Consider the following 12,838-nt stretch of genomic DNA (forward strand, 5'->3'; position numbering starts at 1 on the left):
AATCAAAAGACATATAAAGACAAATAAGAATGATAATACAACATAGCAGAACCTCTGGGATGCAGCAAAAGCAGTAATAAGAGAAAAGTTTATATCGTTACAGGCTTATTTCAAGAAAGAAGAGAGATCCCAAGTAAACAAACTAATATCACACCTTAAAAAACTAGAAAAAGAACAAAGGCAACTTAAATTCAGTAGAAGAAAGGACACAGTAACAATTAGAGCAGAATTAAATGAAATAGAGAACATAAAAGCTATAAAAAATTAATACAACAAGGAGATGATTCTTTCAAAAGATCAATTAAATGAACAAACCCCTGGCTAGAGTCACTAAGAAAATAAGAGAAATTACTCATATAAATAAAATCTAAAATGAAAGAGGAGAAATTACCACAAACATCATAGATATACAAAGGATCATACTAGAATACAAACTATAGAAATGATCCCTGAAAGTATAGTCTTCATACTAGAATACTATGAAAGATTATATGCCACAAATTTAACAATCTAGAAGAAATGGGTAAGTTCCTAAAACTTTACACTCTTCCAAAACTGAGTCATGAAGAAGTGGAAAACTTAAATAGACCCATAAATGGGAGGAAATAAAAACAACTATCAAAAACCTCCCAAAAAATAAAAGTCCAGGACCAGATTGCTGCACTAGTGAATTCTACTAAATATTCAAAGAAAATTTTGTACCTATCTTTCTTAGTCTTCCAAAAATTGAAGAAGAAAGAATACTCCCTAATATATATATATTTTGTATTTTTTCCCTAATATATATATATTTTGTATCAATATTTATTTTGTATTTTTTTCTGAAGCTGGAAATGGGGAGAGACAGACAGACTCTCGCATGCGCCCGACCGGGATCCACCCGGCACGCCTACCAGGGGCGACACTCTGCCCACCAGGGGGCGATGCTCTGCCCCTCCGCAACCAGAGCCACTCTAGTGCCTGGGGCAGAGGCCAAGGAGCCATTCCCAGCGCCTGGGCCATCTTTGCTCCAATGGAGCCTCGGCTGCGGGAGGGGAAGAAAGAGACAGAGAGGAAGGGGGGGGGTGGAGAAGCAAATGGGTGCTTCTCCTATGTGCCCTGGCCTGGAATTGAACCTGGGTCCCAAGCACGCCAGGCCGACGCTCTACCGCTGAGTCAACTGGCCAGGGCCTACTCCCTAATATATTTTATGAGGTCAACATAATCATCATACCAAAACCTCACAAGGACAGCACAAAATATAAAACTACAGACCATTGATCTTTAATGATTACAGATGCAAAACTCAACAAAATACTAGCAAATCAAATACAACAATACATTAAAAAATAATACATCACAATCAAGTGGAATTTATTCCAGGAACACAAGGATGGTCAACATATGTAAATTCATCAATGTAATACACAACATCAACAAAACAAAGAACAAAAATTATATGATCCTACCAATAGATGCAGAAAGGGCATTTGATAAGATACAATATCCCTTTATGTTTAAAACACTCAATAAAATGGGTATAAAAGGGAAGTATCTCAACATAATAAAGGCTATATATTACAAAATTTCAATCAATATTATACTAAGTGAAAAATGAAGGCTTTCATTCTAAAATCAGAAACAAGACAACGATGCTCACTCTCTCCACTCTCATTCAACATAGTTCTGGAAGTTTTAGCTAGAGCAATCAGGCAAGAGAAAGAAATAAAAGGCATCCATATGGGAAAGAAGAAGTAAAGGTCTCACTTTTTGCAGATAACATGATCCTGTATATAGAAAACCCCAAAGACTCCACCAAAAGATTTTTTTTTAATTAAAGGCATTTAAAATTCTTTTTTAAATTTATTTATTCATTTTAGAGAAGAGAGACAGAGAGAAGGGGGGAGGAGCAGGAAGCATCAACTCCCATATATGCCTTGACCAGGTAAGCCTAGGGATTTGAACCGGCAACCTCAGCATTCCAGGTTGACGCTTTATCCACTGTGCCACCACAGGCCAGGCCAAAAGATTATTAAGAACAATAAACCAATACAGTAAAGTCGCAGAATACAAAATCAATATACAAAAGCCCACTGCTTTCCTACATGCCAACAATGAAACTTCAGAAAATGAACTCAAAATAACAATTCCTTTTACAATAGCAACAACAACAAAAAAAAAATACTAGGAATAAACTCAACAAAGGATGTATAGGACCTATATACTGAAAATTACAAAGCATTAATGAAAGAAATTGAAAATGACACAATGACATGGAAAATATTCCTTGTTCATGGATCAGAAGAATCAACCTAGTTAAAATGGTCTTATTACTCAAAGAAATATACAAATTTCATTCAATACCCATTAAAATCCCAAAGTCGTTTTTAAAGAAATAGAACAAAACTTCACCAGGTTTTTATGGAACCATAAGAAACCCCAAATGGCCAAAGCAATCCTGAGGAAATAGAATGAAGCCAGAGGTATCACACTACCTGACTTCAAATCATACTACAGATCCATGATAATCAAAATAGCATGGTATTGGCAGAAACACAAACATACAGACCAATGGAACAGAATTGAGAGCCCAGATGTGAAGCCACTTATATATGAACAAATAATCTTTGACAAAGGGATCAAAAATGCACACTGGAGAAAAGAAAGCCTCTTCAACAAATGGTGCTGGGAAAATTGGAAAGCCACATGCAAAAGAATAAAATTTGACTACATCTTGTCTCCTGCACAAAAATTAATTCAAAATGGATCAAAGACCTAAATATAAGATCTGAAAGTATAACTTACATAGAAAAAAATCATAGGTACTAAACTTGGCCATAGAGAACATTTTATGAATTTGACCCCAAAGGCAAGGGAAGTAAAGGCAAAAATAAATGAATGGGACTATACCAAACTAGAAAGCACAGCCTGACCTGTGGTGGTGCAGAGGATAAAGCAATGACCTGGAATGCTGAAGTTTCTGGTTCAAATCCCTGGGCTTTCCCAGTCAAGGCACTTACAGAAAGCAACTACTATGAGTAGATGTTTCCACTCCCCACCCCCCAAAATCAATTTTTAAAAAAACAAGCGCTTCTGCACAGGAAAAAAAAAAAAAAAACAACAACAAAACAAAAAGTCATCCAACCAAAATGGGAGATGATATTTACAAACAACAACTCTGATAAGGGGTTAATATCTGAAATATATAAAGAACTCACAAAACTCAGCAACAAACAAGCACACAATCCAATTAAAAAATGGGCAGAGTACCTGAACAGACACTTCCACAAGAAAACATACTAATGGCCAACAGCTTTATAAAAAGATGCTCACTTTGCTAACTATTAAAGAAATGCAAATCCAAACTTCAATGAGATACTCACACCTGTTAGACTGGCTATTATCAACAAGTCAGGTAATAATAAATGTTGAAGAGGCTGTGGAGTAAAAGGAACCCTCAGTCACTCCTGGTAGGAATGTAAACTCGTACAGTCACTATGGAAGACAGTATAGGGGTACCTCAAAAAATTAAGAATAGAATTACTATATGACCTAGCAATCTCTCTAGGTGTCTACCAAAAAACTTGAAAACATTGGTATGTAAAAACCCATGCCACCCCATGTGCATCTCAACATTAGTCACGGTGGCCAAGACATGGAAACAACCAAAGTGTTACTCGATAGAGGATTGGATAAAGATGTGGTACATATATACTATGGAATACTACTCAGCCATAAGAGATGATGACATAGTGACATTTGTGACAATATGAATAGACCTTGAGAACATTGTACTGAATGAAATAAATGCATCAGAAAAAGCTAAGAACTGTATGATTTCACACATAGGTGGATTATGAAACTGAGACTCATGGACATAGATAAAAGTGAAGTGGTTATCATTTGGGGCGGGTGGGGGGTGCGAGGAGTAAAGAAGGACAAATATACAGTGATGGAAAATTATTTGACTTTGAGTAATGAATACAAAATAGAGCAAGAGTTCAAATGCTATAGAAATGTTTACCTGAAACCTCTGTACTCATTGATCAATGTCAACCCATTAAATTTAATTTTCTAAAAAAGTTTTTAAATGCACAAATGTTCTGACTTTTCTTTGCAACTTCTTATGATTCTTAAGTTATAATAAAATAAATTGTATCAACATAAAAGTTTCTTTTTTTTGTATTTTTCCGAAGCTGGAAACGGGAGAGACAGTCAGACAGACTCCTGCATGCGCCCGACCGGGATCCACCCGGCACGCCCACCAGGGGCGACGCTCTGCCCACCAGGGAACGATGCTCTGCCCCTCCAGGGCGTCGCTCTGTCGCGACCAGAGCCACTCTAGCACCTGGGGCAGAGGCCAAGGAGCCATCCCCAGCGCCCGGGCCATCTTTGCTCCAATGGAGCCTTGGCTGCGGGAGGGGAAGAGAGAGACAGAGAGGAAGGAGAGGGGGAGGGGTGGAGAAGCAGATGGGTGCTTCTCCTGTGTGCCCTGGCCGGGAATCGAACCCGGGACCCCTGCATGCCAGGCCGACGCTCTACCACTGAACCAACCGGCCAGGGCTCAACATAAAAGTTTTTAATAGCCTGCTTGAATTTTATTTTTGAGATTTTATTAAATCCTTAGATATATTAATATATTTATGTTATTCAGCTAATCATTAATGTCTATTTCTCCATTTATTTTTGGATTTTGGTTAGCCTTTCTCAATTATGTTACTTTTTCCTTAGAGAAGTTTTGCAATTTGTATTATATACTGCTCACAAATTAGGGGATATTTCCAAATGAATATGAAGTGACAAAATATCCCCTAATATTTGTGAGCAATGTATTTATTGCTAGATATTTTACATATTCACATGACTTACACTATTTAAAGCTTTCTTTTCTATCTTTATATTTTTTGCTAGACAGTTCACTCTTTACTCTTTTTCACCTGGCCTCCTCTTCTTTATTCTTCTCACTGTGAACATGAAGGACCTCTACATGTTAAATCATATTGGCACATTTCAGGCTTCCTTTTAAATTGATCTCTTAGTAGAATTTGACATTGAGTGTGCACATTATCCTTGAGACGGGTGATGCTTTTTCCATGAATCACTTGATTAACAAGGGTACTGCTGGGCCAAAGATAACGTGTGTGTCTCTCTAGGTTCAATAAAAACAAATGGACACCCCACTGAGCACGTAAAAAGATTGACTATGGAGATGGATCACAGTTTGGGATTGCTGGAGTGTGGGCGGTGTCACCACTGAGGTCTGAAGTGGGAGCCTGTGGAGAGGACCCAGGTTTGAGACCCTGAGGTCTCCAGCTTGAGCCCAGCTCATCTGGTTTGAGCAAAAGCTCACCAGCCTGAGCCCAAGGTTACTGGCTCAAGGAAGGGGTTCCTCGGTCTGCTGAAGGCCCACGGTCAAGGCACATATGAGAAAGCAATCAATGAACAGCTAAGGTGTTGCAATGTGCAACAAAAAACTAATGATTGATGCTTCTCATCTCTTTGTTCCTGTCTGTCTGTCCCTGTCTATCCCTCTCTCTGACTCTCTCTCTGTATCTGTAAAAAAAAAAAAGAAAAGAAAGAAAAAGAAAAATCCCCAGCAAATAAAGAATTAACAAAAGGCCTTTGAAACAACACATATATTTTAACATGGAAAATACTTTTTCACCATATGAAATTCTTGATACAAACTACCCAGCTGGCAAAGAGATATTAACTTTCTTTTGACCCTCAGTAATTTACACTATTATGTCAACATGCAAGGCAGGATGGCTGGAATTTGTTGGAATCCATGGGAGTCCGAAAAGACCAGAGTAACAGGCTTTATTGAAAGGAAGAAAGGAATCCTGCCAGGCACTTCTCCAGGGAGAAGGGCACTGGTTACAGTTTAGGTGTGAATTTTATAGTGTTTGGGAGAGCCTGAGGGGGTATTGAGTCAAAACTTCTGGTATGTTCCCCTTTACGGTTTTATGGTTTCAGCTTCCTGGAACACTTCTCCTTTGGAGGTTGATCAGCTTTCTGGAACTCTTCTGCCTCAGGGGCTATTATCTAGTAAGTAAGGTTGAGGTCAGGCAGCCAAGTGGGACAACAAAAGGGCAGTTGGAGTTCAGGTAAATTAATATATCTATCATTTCTCAACTCTGTAGTATGAAAGAAAGGAAAAGAGGTGGGGGGAAGGAAAGGGTATGGGGTTCAAGAAGGAGGTTTGTTTCGGACCAGCCATCTTCTGGAGCTACTTCCTACTGTTATCGCTATTGGGGCCTCCTTCGTGATCGCCCTTCGTGATCCACTGTGTGTGATCCGCCCTTTGATTGTAGGTAATCCTGGTGATTTCTCTCATCCAAGCCTGCAGGAACTTGATAAAGAAAGAGGCAAGCATTAAAATTAGGCACAAAATTAGGATTGGTCCTATAATTGGTGCTGGCATCAAGAACAAGGGGTTTTCCAATTTTCTGATTGGCAAAGATCTGCATGTGGTTCTTTAAAAACTAGTAAACAAACATAAGAGGCAGGGTCCAAAAGTTAGAAAAATAAATAGGAGAGTGAGTGGACCAATAAAAGGTAATAGTCAAGACACCCAGTTTGTGTGAAACCACTGATTCCATATTTACAAATTTTCTGGGCTTCAGAGAGAGAGAGAGAGAGTGGGAATAAGACAGGGCAGTGGCCAGTCCCCTGCACCTAGACCTATTTTTATAGAAATTTTACAGCAACAAGGAAAGGAATTACCTGTATAGCTCACTTGGTCCTTAGATTGACAGGGAGTGTACTAGGAATTGAAAGAGACTTATTGTGTGGGATTAGGTTGATATTTGGAGTGAGATATATTAGGGTACAGGTTTTTGTCCAATCAGTAAGAAGATACATATAGGTGTTGGTCCCATACGAGTAGAAAGCCCCTGATTGGGTGAAGCAGGCTGAGAGGTGAATAGGGAATAGAAGGACAGGGGGTCGGTTTTGTTTCTCTGTTTCTGAGCTCCAGATGGTCAGGGTGGAGGAAATAGTCATCCCTAATAAGTAGAGAGAGTAGAGGATTGTTAGCTAGGGTGACTAATTAAACATTTTTTGAAAATCAGTTTTCTGACCAAATTTTTTTCTCAGTACAAACCTCTTACAACCTGCATAAACCTTCTACAATTTACATAAACCCTCAGCTTTCATAAAGTTTTTTATCCAGAAATAACTGGCCTTCACCACAACCCACTTTTTCCTCTTTCTTTCAAAAATATTTCCATACCCCATACCCTCCACTATCAAACCATACAATTCCTTTCTAGTCAGAACTCTTGATTTAAAAATCTTTAACCTTTAGTGACAATTAAGTTGACTTTCTTTTTACCCTAGTTTCCCTTTTCCCAAAGTCTGATTAAAAGAGTCCTTAGTTTCTTTATATATTTTCCATACGTAGACCAACCAGCTTCAGGTTTGTGGTTGGAGTAAGGCATGCTGTTTTTCTACTTTAGCAGCAGTGGGAGTTGTCAGGATCATGGTGTGTGGACCTTTCCATGTGAAAGTCAATTCTTGGGTGATGTACTGCTGGAAGCACCTCTTGGACAGTCTTTGAACAATTACTTAGTACCCCATAAATCCTGCAAGTGCTTAGAGAAAGGGTGGATATATTTCTACACTTTGCAGTTAAAGTTTAAGTCCTAGTGACCACTGCTTCTAGCTGGAATTAGCAGCAGGTATCAGCCTACAATAGGCATCGGGCATTGAGACAAGAAGAATAAAGGAGATACTATACATTAAATAAAGGAACAAAATCAGACTGACAATACCCACAGTAGAGATCTTCGAGGGATAAATAAAACTTAAATATTTAGGCAAGGCATAGTAGATGGCCCTTGTGTTTACAAGAGATGAGATCAGTTTATCTGCTACTTGGAAGAAATACCTTAGGCTCATGGACAATGTCCTTGGGCCTTCAGTTGCAACCAGTAAGTTGGGCAAGATCAGGTCACAGGTAGCTGGAACAGGGCTAGAAGAGACTGAACTCTCCCTCCATGGAACAAGGGGGCAGCTTACCTTCTCGTGTCCGTCTTTCTACAGCAAAAGTGTGTCCTTTGATGGTGTTGAGAAGCCTTGCAGGCTTCAGTTCAATGACCTTTCTTTTCACTCTTGAGCAGGACCCTGATGGAATCCTATAAAGCCCTTTAGGGCGCTGAAGCCTTTAAGAGCGTATGACAAAAGCTGGTATTTCCTGACTTCTTTTGGGCCTTATTTGCCTTCTCTGTTACTTCCTTGGCCATTATAGACCTTAAAAGCCATGCTCAGAAGATCTTACTGAGGGGCTTGACTAAAAGCAAAATCGGGAATTCAGTGTTTAAAGAAGCCTATTAGACCAAGGAAAGAAAAGATTTGATCTGCAGTGGTAGGTAGTTGCAGATTGCAGAGGGTCTGAGTTTGATTTAGGGTGAGACTTCAGGTGGTGGGGGTTAAGGCAGTGCCTAGATAGACTACGGATTGAGAATGAAGTTGAGTCTTAGCAGAGAAGACATGATATTCCTTTACAGTGAGGAAGTTAAGAAAAGTGGTGGTGTGTCTCCTTGAGGCAGGCAGGGAGAGGCTGAAGAGTAGGTTATCTACATATTGTAAGAGAGTACTAGTTTTGAGATTGCATGCTGCTAAATCCTGAGCTACAGCCTGCCCAAACAGGCTAGGGGTTTCTGATCCCCTGGGGTAAGACAGTCCATGTAAGTTGCTGGGCTGCATTGGTGTCCAGGTCAGTCTAGGTGAATGCAAGCAGAAAGTAAGAGTCAGGTGTAGAGGAATGGTAAGGAAGGCATTCTTGAGGTCTAGGACCCTGAAGTGAGTGGTGTTTGAGGGAATGTGTGACAGTAACTTCTACAGATTAGGGACTACTGGATGGAGGGGAACTACCACCTCATTGATTAGATGTAAGGCTTGTATGAGGTGATAAGCCCCTGAAGGTTTTCGAACAGGTAGGGTGGGGGTATTGCAGAGACAGTCCATGGGGATAAGTAAGCTTTGATTTAAGAGGTGGGTAATTATTGGTTTAAGGCCTTAGAAACAGACACAGTTACACATTAAACAAAGATTTTACAAATTATGAATTAAGGAATTTACATGAGTGCACTTTACTGTTTATATCCAAATTATACTAGAGGTATTTTCTGATAGACAAAGAGACAAGACAGATTACTTACTCACATAGCTTAATATACAATTCTGGTTTGTTTGTTTTTAAGGTTTTCAAGATGGCAGGGTTTTGCCAGCATAGAGGGGAGGAAGAGAGAAAGCAGACGGATGGACAGTGTGAGCAGCTGGGTGGAAAGAGGGTCAGAATCTTCAGGAGGAGGAGGAGGAGGATGTGCTAGTGGTGGTGCCATGTGGTTAGAGGAGTCAAAAAGATTTGGAGCTCTGAAGAGAGGGGAGAGGACGAGGGGGGAGAAGGGCATAGCTGTAGTCTGTGAGGAGGGGGTTGGGGCTCAAAGAAGGGCAGAGCCTTCAGTTTGTAAGGAGGGAAGGGGGGTTAAAGAACACAATGGAGAAGGGAGGGGCCCCCAGCCAGCAGGGGAGGAGAAAGAGAGAGTAGTATTTGCAGGTGAATGAGAAACAGGTTTCTGTGAAGGGAGGGGGCTCTTGAAAGGAAGAGACTTGAGTGGCAGAGACTTGCAGAGGGGACAGAGAGGGGTCCCGAGAAAGGGGTGTCCCCGGGGTCAGGCAGGAAAAGGAGAGAGTTGGGAGTCCACAGAGAAGGAAAGATTAGGAGTGGAGGTTTTAGGTGAGGTTTCTTTGGCCAAAAAACGGCCTGCATTGTAGAACAAGTGGTACAGAAACTAAGGACAAGAGAGAAGGGAGAAGAAAGCCTGCATGTAAGGAATTTCAAAAGCTTTTCCAGTCCAGTGGCAAAAGTTGTCAAGGTCTCTCAGAATATTGTAATTGAATGTCCCATTTTCAGGCCAATGGGAGTCATTGTCTAATTTGTATCGGGGCCACGCCGTGTTACAGAAGAAAATGAGTTTTTTTGGCTTAAGGTCAGAGAGGCCCAACTTAGTGAGGTTTTTTATGAGACATCCTAGAGGAATCTGGTCAAAAGGCTTAGATTCTGAAGAGCCGTGGAGACAGGTGAGCATGAGGGGGCGTCCCCGCCTTTTGTCACTGTCCCAAGAGGAGAAAATCTTCGTGTGGGGGAGTCATCCCTGATAGAGGTCATCATCACCTACCAGGGAGCTCCGAGGATGAGAAGTTTGAGAGAGTAGAGAGGTTTGACTAGGCACCTAGTCTTTTGTGCAGTCTATTGAGACTGAAAGTCAAACCCCTCAAAATGTGAGGTGTGCCAGAGAAAACTGTCTGACCAGAGAAAATTTTGTGGAAAAGAGAAGCCGACTGGGGAAGGGGAAGGGGAAGGGAGAAACTCCTTACCTTTCTGGTCTGGCAGGGGTTCAGGACAGGGTTAGACTGCTGGCCAATCAACCTACAATTGCTTTTCCAGGCTTTGTTTGGACAGCAAAGAGGGATCGTCCAGGCAGTTAACCCCTGTCCCGGGTTTCGGCACCAAATGTTGGAATCCATGGGAGTCCAAAAAGACCAGAGTAACAGGCTTTATTGAAAGAAAGAAAGGAACCCTACCAGGCACTTCTCCAGGGAGAAGGGCACCGTTTACAGACTAGGGGCAAATTTTATAGTGTTTGGGAGAGTCTGAGGGGGTATTGAGTCAAAACTTCTGGTATGTTCCCTTTTACGGTTTTAGCTTCCTGGAATGCTTCTCCTTGGGAGGTTGATCAGCTTTCTGGAACTCTTCTGTCTCAGGTGCTATTATCCACTAAGTAAGGGTGAGGTTAGGCAGCTAGATGGGACAATGAAAGGGCAGTTGGAGTTCAGGTAAATGAATATATCTATCAGGATTTTTGCAGCAGGCTCCGGGAGCTATGAGAAGAGAAAAGTCTGTCACTTTTAACTTTTTTTTTTTCTATTATTCGTCCTGTAGCCAAGCTCCTTGGCAAGATAATGGAGTTTTTCCCAAGCAGGACTTGAATCAATCTGCCACCTGCAAACTAACTGCCTTGCATTGAGCAGCTAATTAAAATATAAATTTTTACAAAATTACTTTCCCAATAGTGAGTTGTTTTAGCCTATATGCGGTTTCTTTTTCTTTTTTAATTTCCCACAATTCCCTTCTATAACTTCCTATACACCAGTGGAGGGCAATGTCATTAATCCCAATCTATGGAGGGCTCACTTGACTCCTATATCCTAGGGAGGGGAAGGGGAGAGGCAGCTGGAGGGATGATAATCCCATTCCCTATAATCCTGTTACTCATGATCCCAGTACTCCTTCTGATTGTCCTGATAATCTTATTTCCTATAATTCTATTACTCATGATCCCATCACTTATTCTGGAATTGCAATTCATTTCAAAGAACTGATAACCAGCAAGTTCCACATCCATGGTTTGTTAATTTCTAAATCCTTTTTACCTGATCTTGTTCTTTTTCTAAGATTTTTCTAAAGCAAAATTTCAATTTTAATACTATTCCTACCCTGCATTTTCCAAATGAGTAAAATTTCTTTTGGTCAGTAGGTAGATATCTGAGACTAGTTTTTATTCTATCCATTTTCTAGTCACTTCACCCTTAGTTGTCCCTGCCAACTTACTCTAGCACCCTTCCCCCCCCCCCCCCCGTTCCACCCACAGCATGTCCGGCCCTGCTTTTCCCTCACTCAAACCACTTACTTGCCAACCCTCCCCCCAGAGGCTGGAGAAACACTTCAAATTGTCCAGAGAGGAGGCAGAAATTAGTATACAAAAAGCAAGAAATATAAGACAGACAATTAACTAGCACCCGGAATAAAGAGTGTTTGACTATAGAGGACACAAGACAATAGTAGGAACCAATAGAAGAGAATAATTTCTTCAGGGGAGAAATCAGACAGAGCCCTAAAGCTAAAGAAAGATCTTGGATCCAAGAAAAGAGATTTTATATTTTTCGGGCTAGTTTTACAAATTTCCTTTTACTTTTGCCCAGAAATTTCTTTTTTTTTTTTTTTTTTTTTTTTTAGTGTCCTTAACATGTTCACCATGTCCAAGTTGGCCCCAACACCATGCCAAATCCCTGAAAAATGCAACCCAACCCCAGTTCAGTCTGTTAGCAGCTGTCACAAGGAGCAGGAGTCCATGAAAAGTCCACATCCAGGAAAAGTATGCATGGTACTGGAATTCTTGTCACAATTCTATACTTTGCAGCTCATGTCCAAGTCCGAATGACCGCTGCTTCTAGCTGGTAATGATTCAGGTAGACTGGAAAAGCCATCTGCAGCATGTGTGGATATGGAGCTTCTGTTGTCCTCTGTCTGGAGAGATGAGACCAGGTTGCTTTTCCCTGGAGCTCTGTGACTGTGGCTTGGTAAAGAGAACCTTGGGATATACTAAGCTGGGTGACAAAGGTAGATTCATAATAGAAGTTGGCAAAAGGGGGAAAGAGAGCTCTAAATTAAGAGTAGGTTCCAGCCTGAAATATGAGTGGGGCATTGAGGTAGGAGGAATAAAGGAAACACTATACATTAAACAAAGCAGCAAAAATAGGACTATCAACACCCACAACAGAGATCTTCAAGGGAAGAATAAAAAACCTGACTATTCAGGCAAGACATAGTTAAGTGGCCCTTTTGCCCAGAAATTTCTAATTTTGCACGCAAAAATTTAATTCAGGCCTTAGAAACAGACACAGTTACACATTAAACAAAAGACTTTATGTTGGTCAAATAAGTTTGTAAATATGATATATATGTTTGCTCGCTTGTGACTTATATTGGGTGTGGGGGACAGGCTATAAGCAGGCCAGGTCGTTGTAGCCTAAGGTTTGGTTTTGGGACTAAGCTTTTCCCCACACCCTTGAC

The 12,838-nt window shown here is 40.7% G+C and overlaps 1 pseudogene; it reads right to left on the bottom strand.

Annotated features, from left to right (window-relative positions):
* Nucleotides 1–389: 389 nt before the first annotated feature.
* Nucleotides 390–465, bottom strand: LOC136396356 (small nucleolar RNA U3; annotated as a pseudogene).
* Between the last annotated feature and the right edge of the window lie 12,373 nt (nt 466–12,838).

The sequence above is a fragment of the Saccopteryx leptura genome, chromosome 2 (genome assembly GCF_036850995.1).
Source record: "Saccopteryx leptura isolate mSacLep1 chromosome 2, mSacLep1_pri_phased_curated, whole genome shotgun sequence".
NCBI classification, from domain to species: domain Eukaryota; kingdom Metazoa; phylum Chordata; class Mammalia; order Chiroptera; family Emballonuridae; genus Saccopteryx; species Saccopteryx leptura.